Genomic DNA, 8285 nt, shown 5'->3' on the forward strand with positions numbered 1-8285 from the left:
CTCTGACTTGCCATGGGCTATCATATAAGACTTTGTATAAATTGTTCCACAAAATTACTTCTGAAAGGTGAAGATACACAGGACAAACTAGAATATACTAGATAGATCCTGTACATATAGCAGTTATTTGAGTTAAAAGGCTTATCTTGCAGGATATACTTTTCTTGGATAAAGCTACAGGAACATGCTTGTTAACACCTGTTCTCGCCTTGCAGGGTGGTATTTGAAACTGTCTGCTCTGTGGTAAATTTAAGTATGACTGACAAACGACAAGATCTTTTCAATTCTGGAGCCTTTTTCCTGTTATGTATGAAGAGTTGTAACAAAACAAATATACAATTGCATAAGATATTTTCATGTATTGTGCATGGCTCAAACTAAGTAGAAAAAAGTAAACTCCATAATTAAAAAAAATGTGCAAAGTTCTTTAGTTAAAATGACCCCATATTGAATTGAACTATGGTTTTAGAAAAACTAGAAATAGTTGCATTTCATGTAGCCAGCATAAACCATGTAGGGGAATGTAATTTGTTCTTCTGAATGGCCACTTCTCCTCTTCAGCATGCCATAACTGAAAGGTGACACTGAAAAGATGAACTTAGTTTCCATGATACAATGTAATCTCTTAGGACTCCATGGGAGGAGTGGGCAATCAGGAGTTTTACCATTTCAATCATATACAATATATTTTGTATTAAAGTTATATTGTACATAAGTTAGAACCCAGCAACTTTCTAACCCAAAACAGTGGCAGATGGAATTTAACACTCATGGTGTGATTTACTAAACATCCGCCAGGACAGTCAATCATGATATGGAGAAGGTTCTATTGGCTGAAGCAAGCACATTTGCTGGCCTGGCAAACTCTGAATATATCACACCCTTTGTTTCTCAGTAACACAGGAGTGTTTAATGCTTCCTGAATGCCAATGAATACTGACTGGAAAAGTTATACTCCAAAGGTCTATATGCCAAGCCTTAACAAAGGTGTTACCATCCACGAAACACTTCTTTTCTAATACAAAGAGTCAAGAAATTTGTTCGAATGCCAAGTGGAATCTTTATTGAAAATAATATATCAAACAAAGTTAGATTGTGTGCCTAATTACCTGGAATGTAATATTACTAAGTCCTCTGCACAAACTCACATACTTTCTGTATTAAAAAATAGACAGTTAAGCTGGAGAAGCAAATCAGAAACGTGCAAGAGATGCACAAAGAATGTTCGTAGACATATCGATGCATTATACACATTTAGCTAAGTAAAGACACTGGAGGGAACATACCATATGTAACCAACATTAGCAATTTAAGTACACCTATATGAAGACAAAAACCAAATTTCAATGACCTACCTTCCCCTTTGAAAGCATAAATTCTAAAAACACTGAAAAAAACAGTTTTATTACAGAGAACAAAATACCTGGAACTTATTCAGAGGTGCTAATATAACTTCCCTCGGACCCTTCAGTGGAAAACACAGGACCAATGCACGGGCACAGAAGGGAGTCCTGGAGCACTGGCTTTGTACATTTATCCTGCCTGCCTTTCCAGCTCTTCTCATTCAAAGTATCCCAACCTCCAGCTATCCAAGATGCATATGTACCTTCTGAAGCAATCTATGGCAATTCACTATACAGATGATGCCCACAGCATGGGAGATTTCTTTTCTGATGGGCTAAATACCTTATCTGAAGACAAAAGTGTGTAGCTGTATACACATTTGTATAGACATCTAGCTAACTAAAGGAACTTTTTACGCACACTACAATATACGTAAAGCTGACTAATCACAAAAAAATTCAGTTTTTACCAAGTGCAGAATAAAAAGGATTCCAATTTACTGTGCATATTATACTTTATTAATACCATCTGCATTATTGTTGGGATTTAATTAATCAGCCTAAATAAAGTACAATAGATGGGACCAAAGGCCCCAGGTAAAATGCAGCCATACCTCTACTTAAAAAAACACACTGCACATTTTTAAAGTACAGATGAGTGCTTTACAAATTTAGCTTTATTTCTCCACATGTTCCAAGGCGCTGAATAAATCAGATAAGTCAGTGAGAGAGCCTTAAGCTACGTACACACTTCCAATTATTATCGTCGGAAAACGAACGACGAACGTTCCTGCACGATATATATGAACGATCGTATAGCACCGATCCTGCACATAGAGGTAACGACGCGATCGTTCGTAGATATTGTACACACAATAGATACGATCGTTTAAGCGATAGAGGAACTATGTGCACGACAGGAAAGTGAACGGACGTTCGTTCATCACGCATGCTCTGAACATGGACGATCAACGAACGACCGTACACACGAACGATGTTCAACGATCGTCGCCCAATCCGATCCGCCGGTCCGGTCGTTCGTTTCCAACAATTTTCCTCGTTCGTCGGCGTCGTTGGTTACTTTTTTACTAACGATTTTTTGCCCAATCGATCGTTCGTCGTTCGATTGTAACGATAAAAATTGGAAGTGTGTACGCACCTTTAGAAATATCAAGGCAATAGGCCTGATTTATTAAAGCTCTCCAAGACTAGAGAGGATACACTTTCATCAGTGAAGCTGGGTGATCCATCAAACCTGAATGCATTCCAGGTTTGCTGGATCACCCAGCTTCACTGATAAAAGTGTATCCTCCCCAGCCTTGGAGAGCTTTAATAAATCAAGCCCTATGTGTCTGGCTTCTTCTCAAAGAACTACATGGGGCACTTAAGGCTCCACACCATTCTTTGAATTTTATGAATGAGATGTAAAATGCAGACTGTGGTGTGGAGTAACCTTTCAGTGTTCGGCAGATAGTGGTATCTGCTGTTCTCTATTAATAGCCTCCTAGTATCCATATTTTATTACAGTGTTTTTAAGCTGTCCATAGACATTAGAGGCAAGTGGGTTGTGTGGGCTCAATCTGACAAAAGTCTATAGATGCAGCACACACCTAAACCCTCTCCCTAAAGATTCATGAGGACATTTAGGGGGTCTATTTATAATGCAATGAATGTGACAGTTAGCCAACAGTCTCTGACTGAGAACTAATTACTGCTATTTAAAACACATGCTGCTTGCTGAATGTCAGATTTACTGCTTTATAAATAGACAAACTTTTCACTACCACTTCCACATTCTTTGTGAAGGTTGTTCTTCTTTCCTTTGTATTGCTGACAATACACTGTACAGCAGAACAAAATATACAACTCAGAAGTACTTAATAATACCAGTATACATGCCAATACAAATACAGAACCTATGCATCTATTTGGAAGGAGTGTGCAGTAATTTTCATATAATCCCAGAGTGCATTGTACTACTGGAGTGGTAAAGGACTTGCAGGGGTGGTAAAAACGTGTGGAAAAAAAATAAGGATAATCCTTTTAAATAAAATATTGAGTCATTTGTCTCAGTTGTTTATTTTGTGAACTATACAGTGTGTAATTATGCAAATTTACTCATGTTTGCTAATAAAAACTAGTGGTTTACATTTACCTGATAAACCTGTGAAATTACTGCATTGAGGCTTTTAAATCTTGTCCAGATCCAGCAAACCTTAAAAATTATTTGCTGTTAGCAACGGTTTTCAATCCTGGACCAATTCCATCCCAGGTTTGCTAGATCACCAAGGTTCTTCCATGATAGTCTATCTTCTCCAGTCTTGGAGAGCTTTATACATAATTTTGATTTAATTTCTTTGTCTGGGTCAGTAGTTTAAGGCAGAAGTTCCCAACCTGTAGTTAGTGGCCCAGGCTGGTGCACCCCCCAGTGGGGTCAGGAGAAGGACCCCGCTTGGGGGGCGCACTGGCCAAAGCCACAGACCATGTCCTACGTATGTAACGTAGGCTCAGGGTGGTGGGCAGGTTGTGTCTCTGGAGTTTAGGTTTCTGGCATCATGACATCACTCTGGGGAAAGTTTCTTCCCCTTTGAATGACACACTGTCTGGAGTCCATAAATTTAGTGGTCCATGACATCTAAAAGGTTGGGGACCACTGGTTTAAGGTATAGCAGCTAGTGAATAACAGGTAGATATGACATTTCCAGGATATTAGCAAATAAATAATACAAATTGAACATATTGGAGGAAATGATGGGTTGATTTTCACCGCTGCTTAAAGCTTTCTGCACTTGCACTTCTGCACACTGCACTTTTCTAAAGATGTTTGTTCGAATCACATACTGGAAAACTGTCACGGAAATAGAATCTTGAAATATATGCAGATAAGTCAGACATTATTTGTTTTCTTATGTTGGCAGCTTATGGGATTTATCCTGGCCTTTTTTATGGAATAGCTGATCCAGAACAATTATAAATATAGGACGGGGGAGCTGCGTCCCAGTCATACTCCTGTAGATTCCACCTTGAACAACACGTCAGCAGTGGCAGCTCATATACCTTGCAGTATTGTTCATTAAAGGAAATCTGTATGGAGAAAATGTTGTTGGGCTTCCATTTCTAAATTGCTTATAAAAATGCTAGTTTGTTAATCTTTAGCATGTCTTACTCTGTACAGTAAACTAGAATAACTGGTTGTCATTTGATACCATATGTTGTACATCATTATACATTTTTACTTCACTATATTTAGTAAGCGCAATCATGTTAAAAAAAATAGATTCCTGTGTTCTCAACTATGTTACCAGTAGGCCTTGGTATCAAAGTAACAATTAGGACAGTACAAAACACAAACATTTGGTTTTTTATATGCCAGCTATAAATCAATGATGTGTTCTATAAATTCTTAAATGTTGAGAACTTTCTTATTTGCCTGATTTTTGATTTGATGATTGCAGTGTGTCACTAGGAAACCAAGTTGCCCAAGGGCAGCACAATGAGACATAGTCACGCATCTCCTTCCTGTCAGCAATAACGTGTCACTGTAAACTGGATATAATAGCACCAACTCTTTAGTTTCCATGAGGTCAAGTTTAAACTGAATCTTTTGGCACTGAATCAACAGAATCTGAGAATGTTACCATCCTAAAAATAAAACAGAACTATGCAGGGTTTGCTGCTATATGTCATAATTACATGAGACTTAAATCAGTGTCTTAGAAACAGACGGCTTTATTTCAGCAATTGAAGAGTAAATCTGAAAAAAATCATGATCAAAGAAGGTTCACTGCCTAGTTTAGTATTGCCGTTGTGTTTATCTAATTTATTATATTTAATATGTATTTTAAAGCATTTATGGTACTTGCAAGAATAGGCATAGGGAGACCTTGGTAGTGGGATGATGTTGGGTATTAAAATGACATTAACCACAATGTTGAGGAAGTACTTCACTTTCTCAAGGAAAACTTCTCACATAGGCATAGATGAAATGATAAATGATTTCTACACAGTAAACACAAGGCATCATCCACCCACAAATTGCATTAGAGGCAGAGTCCGTAAACCTAGAATTAAACTGCAAACAGAATAACACTATAGTTTACCCAAGTTGTTTAGTTCTAGTTTCAGTAATGTAGAGTAAAAAAACTTTTGCTTTCTGTCTCTCTGCCCCAGTGTGCTTTGTGGTCACACAATAGAGCCATAAATAACCACATTCACGAAATTCACACAAAATTACCCTGTGACATCCCCACATCACACATGAAACAAAACTTGTAGGTGTTCTGGCCTAACATCATTACATAACTTTACAAATGTTAGCTATGGATCTGCTATGGATTCTGCACACCCCGTGGTGGAATTATGGTGGTCAGTGTGCTTTTGTCTCTATGATACTCTATGACCTAAAGATTTGTTGCTAATTTCAAACTCTGAACAGTTGTTGAAAGAATCATACCCTATGTACAATTTGGATCTGTAGCAATATCTGTACACCCAGACTGAAGTAAGAATACCTCCTATACTGTATCCCTATTTAATGTACAGAGCTGTTTAATATGTTGGCGCTATTTAAATACTGTTAATATTAATAATAATAATAATAATAATAAAAAAAAAATAATAATATTTAGACAATAGTTGCTTATCCCAAGTTTTAGCTTTAGTACTAAAGAGCCAATACCCCCAATGGTTACAATGGCAGCCCCTGTATTTCCTCATAAAGATTACCGTTGGCGATGACAGACATTAAACATGCAGCAAGTTTTTTGGCAATATACATTTTTTCCAAATAGTGTATTATACAGTGTGGTAGACTAAAAACATTTATTAATTCCATATGCAAACAGGGCTTGCCTTTAGCAAACAAAAACAGTGATGAAACTGTCTGATCACAGGAAAACACTACAGATCAAAGGTAAAAGACCCAGCAGACATTACCATATAATGGTGTGCCCAGACCTACACTGATTTCTGTATGTTCTCACAAGGAATAGTTTATTCTGCAGCTCCATTTAGTCATAAAGTTATCACAGTACACGTAAGCCACTATTTGCAGTTATCTTTGTTACCTGCTTTACTTATTAATCATTAAAGATATCATATCATCAATGATTATTTACCTAAGTTGTAATATGATAACTATTTCTAATATCAGTGTAGGTGGCATTCATTGCTATATATTTTTCACAATGTTGAATACAGTGAACCACAAAATACTGCAATTCATAAATATTTTGACATGTCTTATAAATGTACACAATTCAATTTTGTTTTAGGACAGATTCATACTGTTGCGGAATGTTTACACCCCTTACACAAACCTAACCCAGTCTTCCCCTGGATTGTCTATACTTACCAAGATCTAAAGGGATGTGGTGAGGTCTGTTTACATTCCCCTGCCTCGCCTTTAGACAGGCCATTGCCAAAGATAAAGCAGTAACTGGGCATGCGTAGCGCCTCCTTTTCTTTTAACATTCCACTAAGCCATATGTTCATTTTTATGGGGTGCTATGATATGTAAGCCAATGGTAACTAGGTTAGAAAGGAAGCAACTTCTCTCTAATCTGATTGGGCAGCAGAGGAAAGAATGATAGAAACATATTGCCAAAGAACAGACTATTCTTCAGAATCAAGAATTTATTTGTTTATTGTGCACAATACTTTGCCCAAAATAGCTTTGGTCCTAGCTTCTTCCCTGAAAGTAGAGTGGGAAGAAAGTGCAGGAGCCACTGGGGGGCCAGGTTTGAAGGCCCTCTCTCTGGGAAATAGGACCAACGCTGATACTCCCTGTGTACTTTTTGTGCACCTGGGAATTAGGTTTTCAGGTGTGTGCATGCATCATGGACTAAAAGTTCTGTTGCTCTATGTATCAGTTTTTTGTAGTTAGCCGAATAGGTGAATGCAGCAGGAACCAGCAACACATTTGCTCTATACCCCTCTATCCACATCCCATGGTACATTACCAAGAGGGTCAGTGGGAGGAATATTTCCTACATTTGAGGTCATTGGGAAGAACCCCCTACTTACAAATAGTAATAAGTTATCTATGAGGCAGATTTTTCTCTTTCCCCAAAGAACCGCCAGTAACCTTTGAAAGAACCCTTTGCAGGTAAATTGATCTTTTCATACAGGAGTCATGCTAGTGATAGCCTATAGTTGGGTTTTTCCATACCAAATTGGAAATGTAGCTGTTGTGTTTTTCCTGGTGTCTGATGGACGTTCTTTTCTTAAATACAAGCAGCCATGTTTGTTTACATTCTTTAAAATGAATGTTAAACCAATCTAAGTTCAGACAGGTGGTGGGAACAGTAGTTCCTGGGTGGCTCTTGGCATCTTTCAGCCGCTTGGCAGTCCTATCTGTGGTGCTGGTTCTTAGTGAGCAAATGCTTTATCTAACAGCGGACCTTACCCGGCTGTTCTCTACCATCCCTAAATATTCCCTACTGATGGTTCCAGATGGGACGCTACATGAATTATCCCAACCATAGGCACAGGTATGAGCAATCAGAAACTTAACTGTAACCTTAATGCTTGTCTAAACTTAGTCCTACTGATGAAATAAAAAAGGAAGTCACTTCTGTCCTTATTGTGGTTATTTTACAAATCATTATTTAAATATTTTCTAAATGTGACTAGTTGCATATTTTGCCCCATCTCATATATCATATGGCTCAAATTGAAAATCATATTTAACAACTGATCTCTAAACTTTATTCTTTATTTTTTATGCAAAAGTCTGATTTTTTATTTGGTTCATGACCTTTCAAATACAGGTAGTCCCCAGGTTAAGGACATCTGACATATGGACGCCTCCTGGATATGAATGGGACTTCCCTGCTTGCTGTGTGCAGAATGGAGGCTTGGAGAGCAGTTTGCATGACTTGCAGAAGAAATCTTTTGCTAAACACAGCTGAGGTTGTGGGTTATCTTAGGGGGTGAGCTCTT

Source organism: Pyxicephalus adspersus, chromosome 2, assembly GCF_032062135.1.
Source record: "Pyxicephalus adspersus chromosome 2, UCB_Pads_2.0, whole genome shotgun sequence".
In the NCBI taxonomy this organism is placed as follows: domain Eukaryota; kingdom Metazoa; phylum Chordata; class Amphibia; order Anura; family Pyxicephalidae; genus Pyxicephalus; species Pyxicephalus adspersus.